The sequence below is a fragment of the Bos javanicus genome, chromosome 15 (assembly GCF_032452875.1).
Source record: "Bos javanicus breed banteng chromosome 15, ARS-OSU_banteng_1.0, whole genome shotgun sequence".
Taxonomy (NCBI): Eukaryota; Metazoa; Chordata; class Mammalia; order Artiodactyla; family Bovidae; genus Bos; species Bos javanicus.
This window is the reverse complement of record NC_083882.1, coordinates 30,857,090-30,867,294: the sequence shown is the minus strand read 5'-3', so window position 1 is coordinate 30,867,294 and position 10,205 is coordinate 30,857,090.

Here is a 10,205-nt window from a genome sequence, read left to right as displayed (position 1 = left end):
ATATTCATTGGAAGGACTGATGCTGAAGCCAAAACTCCAGTTTACTTTGGCCACCTGATGCGAAGAACTGACTCATTGAAAAAGACCCTGATGCTGGGAAAGATTGAAGGCAGGAGGAGAAGGGGACGATAGAGGTTGAGTTGGTTGGATGGCATCACCTACTTGATGGACACGAGTTTGAGCAAGCTCTGGGAGTTGGTGATGGACAGGGAAACCTGGCATGCTGCAGTTCGTGGGGTCGCAAAGAGTCAGACACGACTGAGCATCTGAACTGGACTTCTTACTACACTCTGCGGCATAAATTTAAGACTGAAAGGGATTCAGAGGATTATCTAATTCGATGTTTTCCAAATTTGTTTTATCAAAAGAATCACCTAGGTGCCTATTAAAAACACAGATACCTAGATCCCTAAATCTAGTCAACCTGACTTCTTAAGAAAAAGAACTGAAAATCTGCATTTTTAACAAACACCCAGTGATGCTTGATCTCAGGGGTTGATAGCTGACAACCTGACAGAGGGTTAAGCTTAGTGGATCTAAAACAAACAGCATCTTTCCTGAGGAAACATCCTGGTCCCTAAGGAGTTTATCTTCCCATTAGAGAGATAAGGCGGGCTGTCAAGAGAACAGTGGAGTAGCACAGAATGCCCCCCGAGGGCCTCCCACCCTGAGCTGGCAGGGCTGGAGGGATGCCCAGGGTCTCAAAACTGGCCTCCTGCCTGACAGGACACTCATCTCAATCCAGCCTTAGAATTAGGTCTTCTCACATGAGTCATTAGGGCCTCACCCACATTTCCTAACTTCCTGTTTCAGGTCCTGTCCCCCATCCATCATCAGGCTCTGCCCCCAGCCATATTCCCAGGCCCCTTCCTCTTCACCCCAGTGAGATCCCGGAAGAAGTAAGCAAAGAAGCCCTGTGTGTCTGGTTTCTTTTCTAGGTTTTTAAGACTGTCTTTTGCTGTTTTTGTTCAGTCACTAAGTTGTGTCCAACTCTTTGCGACCCCATGAACTGCAGCACGCCAGGCTCCTCTGTCCTTCACTATCTCCTGGAATTTGCTCAAACTCATATCCATTGAGTCGGTGGTGCTACCTAACCTCTGCCACCCCCTTCTCCTTTTGCCCTCAATCTTTCCCAGCATCAGGGTCTCTTCCAATGAATTGGCTCTTTAAATCAGGTGGCCAAATTATTGGAGCTTCAGCTTCAGCGTTAGTCCTTCCAATGAATATTTAGGGTTGATTTTCTTTAGGGTTGACTGGTTTGATCTCCTTGCTGTCCAAGGGGCTCTCAAGAGTCTTTTCCAGCACCACAATTCGAAAGAATCTATGTCACTATTCGAATTATAGAAACCTCATCTCTTTCTGCCACCTCTTCTGCATAATCAGTGTCCTTGAATTCAACCACAGATCACACTAGATTTTTCTTTTAAGATAGAGAATTTGAAGTCTCACTCCATTTTGCAAGCCCTACTTCTGTCCATCGCCTTTCTTTGGATTTTATCTGACCAACTCTTCAAGACTAGGACAAAAAGCTGAAGTTTGCCAGGAAGTTTCCCAGGCTACTGACCTATAGCTCTGCTCTATTCTCTCCCTACTCTGAACTCCAACAATAACAATGATTATAGCAGCTACCATTCATTATGTTCTTATTGTGTCCAAGTTCTGTGCCAAGCACTTTACATGTATCATCTTATTTAATTTTCATGGCAACACTCCAAAGTGTGTTCTATTCTTAGCCTCTTTTTACTGACTAGGAAACCCAGGCGTCCAGAGGTTAAGTAACATGCCCAGGGTCACACAAGTAGGGGAACCAGAAGGGACTCAAACATGAGGCCGCCTGACCACAAAGTCCTTGCTTTTAACCACAATAGCATCTGCCTGCCTGTAGCCCTTGCTTTCTTCCAGCCGCATTCAGGCACACATCCTGTGCTATCTTCTCCTCTCATCTAACGGTTCTGTGTGTGGCAATCTTGTACCCCAGTGAGGCTGTCAGTTCAAACAAGCCAGTCCCATGCTGCGAACAGAGACTGCTTCCCTTAAACCAGCCAGGCATAGAAGCCTCCATTCATCTAAATGTAAAGGCCCTTGGAGGAAGAGCTCTAATGAGCCCAATTACTCTGACTATAACCAAGAGCTCTCATTGTCAGAATGTTCTTTATGTCTAATCTTGAGTCCTCTGCCACACTGTAAACCAGTTTCCTTCATAATCTCTAGCCCTAGGAAAGCAGTTATAAGTTGTAGTTCAAAGCAAGACATCAGCATCTCAGCCCTAGAGCTTAACCACTCAGGAGCATTGTGACTCAGTGAGCTTTTTTCTTCACTTATAAAATGGGTGCCTAAGTGCTTCCATCGCTAGGTCATTTTGAAAATTAAATGGAACATTATGTACAAAACACTTCACATCATGTTTGACAGGTAGTAGAGGCCCAAGATGGCTTCCCTGCTGGCTCAGATGGTAAAGAATCCACCTGCAATGTGGGAGACCTGGGTTTGATTCCAGGGTTGGGAAGATTCCCTGGAGAACAGAATGGCTATCCACTCCAGTATTCTTGCCTGGAGAATTCCACAGACAGAGAAGCCCGGTGGGCTACAGTCCATGGGGTGGCAAAGAGTCCGATGTGACTGAATGACCAACACTCACTTTCAGAGGCCCAAGAAATGGTGGCTGTTATCATTAGGTTGGCCATTAGGTTTTCCAAAAGATTTTACAGAAAACCCAACCAACTTTTCAGCTGACCCAATATTTTAAACTGTTTATTCACTCCTCTTATATCAACTATTAAGTCTCTGATTGACCTGCACAGGCTTCCCCCTTCCCCTGGCCCACCCTCTACACACACGTACATACAACTCCTTCCAGAATACCTTTTCTGTTTATTCTCTTTAGGTCTTCCAGTTTCAGCTATGAAGACCGCTGAAACTGGGAAGTGGGCAGCCCAATCCGGGCAAGCACCTCCCCTTTGCTGTTTGGTCTTAGTGTGCCTCGATTTGGCAGGAAGAGACACGCCACATCAGCTCCCAGTCTGTGACCAAGGGAACAGGTGCTGACAGAGCCCTGTAGAAGGCTGAAAGACTGAACCAGTGATCTCTGCCTGGAGATGGGGAGAATGCCATAGGGAGCTTGACTTTGCAGTAATGGAAGGATTTTTCTTTTAATTTCTTTCTGTGACTGGCTTGGTGCTGGGCCTGTGTGGATGGAGTTGGCCACTGGCGCTTTGAGCCTGAGAAGGGTGTGTAGAGATGGGGCGAGGGAGATTTCTGCCCCTCAAGGCCACTGCAAAGCTCTCGTCACTTCCCTGCCCAAGCACAAGTGCAAATTACAGTTACTCAGTTACATAAATCCAAGGGCGTGGTGGGAAAGTGAATTGGAGAAGCAGCGGGCCAGGGTAGAGAGCAGAAAGGAGAGAGAGACTGGGACCGCTGGGTGAGAAGCCATTCTTCCCCGGCAGAAAACTGGGCTGAGGGGAAGTTTAGATGGAATTGGACTGAATTGATGACTTTTAGGAAGGAAAAGGAAGCCTCCATGATCAGAATTGCAAGAGAAGGTACATCTCAGCTCATTGATTTCAGACTCAGACTCTTGAAGTTCCCAAACATAATCCTCTTCTTCTCCATGATAGTTCTTTCGGGAGGCTGTTCCTGCTCTCCTAACTGGATGTTCATGCATCCATACATCCAACACACATCTGTCCATCTGTCCACCCGTTCATCATCCATCTATCCATTCATTCACCAGTTAGTCATCTAGTCAGAGACTCTGCTAGATGCTGCAGTCAAAGCAGTGATGTAGATGCAGCATTTCCTTATCCTGAGATGGAACCTACAGCTGCAAGAGAAGTGAGCATTAAAAAAAAGAAGTGCAGAAGCAATGGCACCCCACTCCAGTACTCTTGCCTGGAAAATCCCATGGATGGAGGAGCATGGAAGGCTGCAGTCCATGGGGTCGCTGAGGGTCGGACATGACTGAGCGACTTCACTTTCAATTTCACTTTCATGCATTGGAGAAGGAAATGGCAACCCACTCCAGTGTTCTTGCCTGGAGAATCCCAGGGAAGGGGGAGCCTGGTGGGCTGCCGTCTATGGGGTCGCACAGAGTCGGACACGACTGAAACGACTTAGCAGCAGCAGCAGCATGTATGTGTGTAGATATATGCTGCACTGTGAGCAGCTTGTAGGATTTTAGTTCCCCAACCAGGGATTGAGCTGGGGCCTTCATCAGTAAGAGTACCGAGTCCTAATCACTGGACAGCCAGGGAATTCCAAGAAACAAATACTTAAATGATAATTGTAGTGCTTCCCTGATGGCTCAGTGGTAAAGAACCCGTCTGCCAATGCAGGAGACTTAGGTTCGATCCCTGATCCAGGAGGATCCCACATGCCACAAAGCGACTAAGCCCATGTGCCGCAACTATTGAACTTGTGCTCTAGAGGCCAGGAGCCACAACCACCGAAGCTCATGCACCCTAGAGCCCATGCTCTGCAACCAGAGGAGCCACAGCCATGAGAAGCCCGCATACTGCAACTGGAGAGTAGCCTCCCACTTGCCACAACTAGAGAAAAGCCCACACAGCAAAGAAGACCCAGCATAGCCAAAAATAAATTAAAAAAATATTTTAAAAATTATCATTGTAACTGGTAGTGTGAAGAATTGGAGGAAACTCTAGCCTAGACCCGCAATGTCTAGGTTGATTTAAAAAGATGAATCAGGCTTGATATGAAAAGATAATGTTCTAGGCAAAGGAAATAACATATGAACCAGCCTGAGCCTGGTGGACTTCCCAGAAATTTTGCCAAGTGCCTGAGGTGAGCTGAGGGGAGGAGAGCTGCTGGAAATAATGCGGGCCCTTGCAGGCAATGGTAGGATGTGAGTATTGTTTTGTTTTCTCTTCCTAAGTACAAGGGGGCAGTCACTGAAAGCTATCTTATAAGGGAATGACATGATCAGACTTCTATTTTGAAGAGATCACTGTGGAAGAGGTCCAGAGGAGAGATCATGATGGCTTGGAGCACGGTGGCAGCAGCAGGTGAGAGGGGTGTTGGACTTCAGCTGCATGTTGGAAGTAGAATTTGGATATAGGATTTGACGTTTCTTTGGACTTGAGGGTGAGGGAGAGGGAGGGGTCAAGGACATTTGGCTCGGGCCATTGGGCGTCACCATGGGTTCAGATTGGGAAGCCTGGGGAAGAGGCCCTTAGGTTACTTTTTGGTAGCTCTACAGGTACTTTTCACCTTCTGCCTTTTGTTTTAATGATTCCATAGCCTTTGTGCTTGAACCAGAAGGTATAAAAGAATGGAAGTGAAGTCTGGTGGTTAGGGCTCCATGCTGCTACTACAGGGGACATGGGTTCAGTTCCTAGTCAGGGAACTAGATGACATATGCCATGAGGCAAGGCTCCCCATGCCCCCCAAAAATAAATAAATAAGGGCTAAGGCATGAGTGTTCAGTTGTGTCTAACTCTGTTCGACCCCATGATCTATAGAATGCCAGGCTCCTCTGTCCATGGCATTTTCCAGGCAAGAATACTAAAGTGGGTTGCCATTTCCTAGTCTAGAGGATCTTCCTCACCCATGGATCAAACCCAAGTCTCTTGTGTCTCCTGCATTGGCAGGCAGATTCTTTACCACTGAGCCACCTGGGAAGCCGGCCCCGCTATTAGTGGCTTTGCTCAGGTTAGAAGCCGTCTTTAGCCTCCCCTGTGACACCACATAGGGCTTTCCTTTCATGGCTGGGGGTAGGGGGCTCATCTTTGTATTCACCAGCATAGCACCTGGTACACAGAGGGTTTCAATAATGAGGTTTTCTGTAGCCCTGTGTACCTGGCACTGTGCTTTGCGGGTGAGCATCTTAGGCATAGTCTGCCCTTGAGAATCTCACTGGCTGTTTGGTCCACAGAAAACAGGGTCTCCAGGGGAAACAGGCTGGGCCACCTCATCAAAATGGAAGCCCACAGGTCATTTGCAGAGGCTAGTGTGGCTCCCTACGGCTGGAAAACCACAAAAGATGAATATAGCACAGACGGAGAAAAAAATAGATGTGTGTCCTGGAGAGCATCTGGTCCCTTCAAGCCTCAGTAATTCCATCACCGTGGGGCAGGCTTGGAGACCTTGGAGAAGAGGGGTCTTGCCCCTGCCCTACAGAGCCACCTGCTCAGTTCCAGCAGAGACCTTAGGCAAAAAGCCTGCAGGAAAGTCAGGGGCCCCAGCAATGCGGTATGCTTCATGTTTACTACATTTTTCAGGAGTAAATATCCTTTTCTTTATGCAAAACCCTGAGGAAATTTATTACTAAAAAGAAAAAAAAACAAACAGATATTTTAGCCAGGCTTTTTACTGCTCTCACAAAATGAACGTACCTATTAAGGCTTCGGATGAGAAGACCTGCTTCTTTCTCGTCAGGGAGCTGAGTGAATATGAGCATGTTGGGCGTGGACAGGGGCCATAACTGAACACAGCCGTCAGCTTTCCCATCACAGGTACTGCTCAGGGCCTTTAGCATCTGTTTTTCAAATAGAAAAATAGTATCTGGCTTCTATTAGATCAGAGAAAGGGAGAGTCAGGTCCTAGTTGAGGGCAGAATGTAGGGGGAGGGAGTCACATCTCTTCCTTATCTAATAGAAGAAGAACCTCCTCCTCCCCCAGACTGGGGATCTCAGAACCACCATCACTGTCACGATTTTTTTTTAAACTTTTAAGTTTGTATTTGCTGCTGCTACTGCTGCTAAGTCACTTCAGCCGTGTCCATTTGGGTATAGCCAATTAACAGTGTTGTGATAGTTTTCAGGTAAAGAATGAAGAGACTCAGCCATACATGTACATGTATCCATTCTCTCCTCAATACCCCTCCCATCCAGGCTGCCACATAACATTGAGCAGAGTTCCCTGTGCCAAACAGTATGCCCTTGTTGGTTATCCGTTTTAAATTTAGCAGTGTGCACATGTCCATCCCAAACTCCCTTATTATCCCCTTCCCCTTGGCAACTGTAAGTTCCCTAAGTCTGTTCATTTGTATCCTGTCTTTTTAGATCTCACGTATAAGGGATGTCATCCGATATTTCTTCTTCTCTGACTTACTGACTTCAGTATGACAATCTCTAGGTCCATCCGTGTTGCTGCAAATGGCATTATTTCATTTTTTCAAGGGCACAAAAATAGAAATATAGATCAATGGAACAGGATAGAAAACTCAGAAATAAACCCATGCACCTGTGCTCCATCAATCTGTGATGAAGGAGGCAAGACTATACAACGTTGGAAAGACAGTCTCTTCAACAAATGGTGTTGGGAAAACTGGAGAGATACATGTTAAAAAAAAAAGAAATTAGACCATTCTTTAACAACATACACAGAAATAAACTTGAAATGGATTAAAAGACCTAAATGTGAGACTGGACACTATAAAACTCCTAGAGAAAACACAGGCAAAGAACACTCTGACATAAATCACAGCGATATCTTTTTCGAGTCATTTCCCAGAGTAATGGACATAAATCCAAAAATTAACAAATGGGACCTACTTAAACTCAAAAGTTTTTGCACAACAAAGGAAACAATAAACAATGCAAAAAGACAATCCACAGATTGGGAGAAAATATTTGCAAATTGTTGTTGCTCTTTCGTCTCTGGGTCCTGTCCGACTCTTTGCAACCCCATGGACTGCGGCATGCCAGGCTTCCTTGTCCTAAACTATCTCCCAAAGTTTTGCTTAAACTCATGTCCATTGAATCAGTGATGCCATCCAACCATCTCTTCCTCTGTCTCCCCCTTCTCCTCCTGCCCTCAATCTTTCCCAACATCAGGATCTTTTCTAATAAGTCGCTCTTCCCATCAGGGGGCCAACGTATTTGAGCTTCAGCTTCAGCATCAGCCCTTCCGATGAATATTCAGGACTGATTTCCTTTACAATTGATGGGTTTGATCTCTTTGCTACCCAAGGGACTCTCGAGTCTTCTCCAGCATCACAGTTCAAAAGCATCAATTCTTCAGTGCTCAGTCTTCTTTATGGTTCAACTCTCCGACCTGTGCATAACTACTGGAGAAACCATAGCTTTGACTGTATGGAACTGATGGACTTTTGTAGGCAAAGTGATGTCTGCTTTTTCATACGCTAAGTTTATCTTAGCTTTTCTTCCAAAGAGCAAGTACCTTTTAATTTCATGGCAGCAGTCACTGTCTGCAGGGATTTTGGAGCCCAAGAAAATAAAATATGCCACTATTTTCACTTTTTCCCCATTAAAAGGGACCTGTGCTGTGCTGTGCTTGGTTACTCAGTCTTGTCTGACTCTTTGCAGCCCCATAGACTGTAGCCCATCAGGCTCCTCTGTCCCATGGGGATTCTCCAGGCAAGAATACTGGAGTAGGTTGCCATGCCCTCCTCCAGGGGATCTTCCCGACCCAGGGACTGAACCCAGGTCTCCCTCATTGCAGGAGGATTATTTACCAGCTGAGCCACCAGGGAAGCCCCTAATGGGACCTACTTAAACTCAAAAGTTTTTGCATAGCAAAGGCAACAATAAACAAATCAAAAAGACAACCCACAGGTTGGGAGAAAATATTTGCAAATGATGTGACCTAAAAGGGATTAGTCTCCAAAATTTACAAGCAGCTCATGATGCTTAACAGCATCGAAACAAACAGTATTCTAGCCTGGAAAATTCCATGGACAGAGGAGCCTGACAGGCTACAGTCCATGGGGTTGCAAAGAGTCAACTGAGTGAATGAGCATATACACATATACACATATCGTCGTTTTAGGCCATTTGAGAGAAAATAAAATTTGATCAATATTTATTTCAAGTTATCTTCTGAGTTTTAGGTCTTCAATTAAGTTCTCAGACCCAGCTCTGTGTTTCCTGTTCTGCTTTTCTCAACATTATTTCATACATATATTTCCATATATTAATGCAGTTCATGTCATTCTTAGTAGTTATGGAACATACTGTGTCTAAATAGTTGATAGCTCACTCTCATTATTCATTTGTTATCATTTTCTCCTATATGATCTTATAGAAAAGATTTACAAGAAGACATGAATATGATTCTAAGATGCATCAATATAATATGAATAATAACAGAGCTTTTTGCAAAGATTGACTCCCTGGACATAAACTTTAATTCACACCTCCAGCCAGGGCCATGTCTAGCAGCCTTTGAAACAGTGTTCCATCTCTCTATAAATGTCTGTGAGGGGAGAGGATCCCATATTGTCTTAAGGGGATCTTAGCCAGCTTTCAACTAGAAACTTCTTTCGAATTTATAACACAAATCTCCTTGACTTGAATTTAAGCGTTCTACCTTTTCCTCAGTGTGGACAACTTCTCTGACCTGCGTATAGCACCCCTGTGCAAATCAGGAGAGTCTGATCAGTAATAGGAATCATTGATACATGCTAATATTCTGCCGGAGAATGTCAAAGACTTTTCATGAATTTTCATTAAATCCTGAACAACCCTTTGAGGTAAGTACTATTATGATTTCCATTTTACAGATGAGAAAAGGAGATGATTTAATCATCTCCTAGCTTTTACAAATTATTTCTCATTTTAAATGCCTTCTCTTTGGAATTTCAAATTACTTCCCCCAAATACCCCACTTATTAAAAAATGAAGTGAAAAGTCCTGTGACTATCCATGGAGTGCTTACTGTGAGCCTGGGAACTTTGGGTTCATTTTCTTACTTAATTCTTAGGGTATTTCTGGGAGGCAGGTATTATTACTAATTTAATAGGTGAGGAAATGGATGCTCAGAGAAGTCAAAGTACTTGCCCAAGGTCACACCAGAAAGGAGTGGGGCTCCACCTGGAAGCCAAGTCCAGCTCCAAGGCCTTGGGCTTCAAGTTCTACCTAAATGCCCCAGCGTCTGTCTCATCTACACAGGGACTAGCTCTCCATTTTGTTTGTAACTTTTTGCTTCCTCCTGGAAATCAGGGATCTGAAAGTCCCCCCGTGTGTGTGTGGTTGCCCTGATGCCCTTGAACAAATCAGACCAAGCCAGCTTTCAAATGCTAGACCTTGCCTGGGTGGGGGTGGGGGTTAGGGCCCTCAGGGTGAAGGCAGAGGGAAAGGCATCCGATTCTCACCGTTCACTTGGAACCTCCCTCTCATTCCCTGCAAATAACAGAAGGGAAGCGGAGAAAGAGCTGTCGTGGTGTCCGAGGAGGATAGAGTAAAAACTGTCCCTTGAGTTTGCAGTTTGAACCCGTCCCAGTCTCA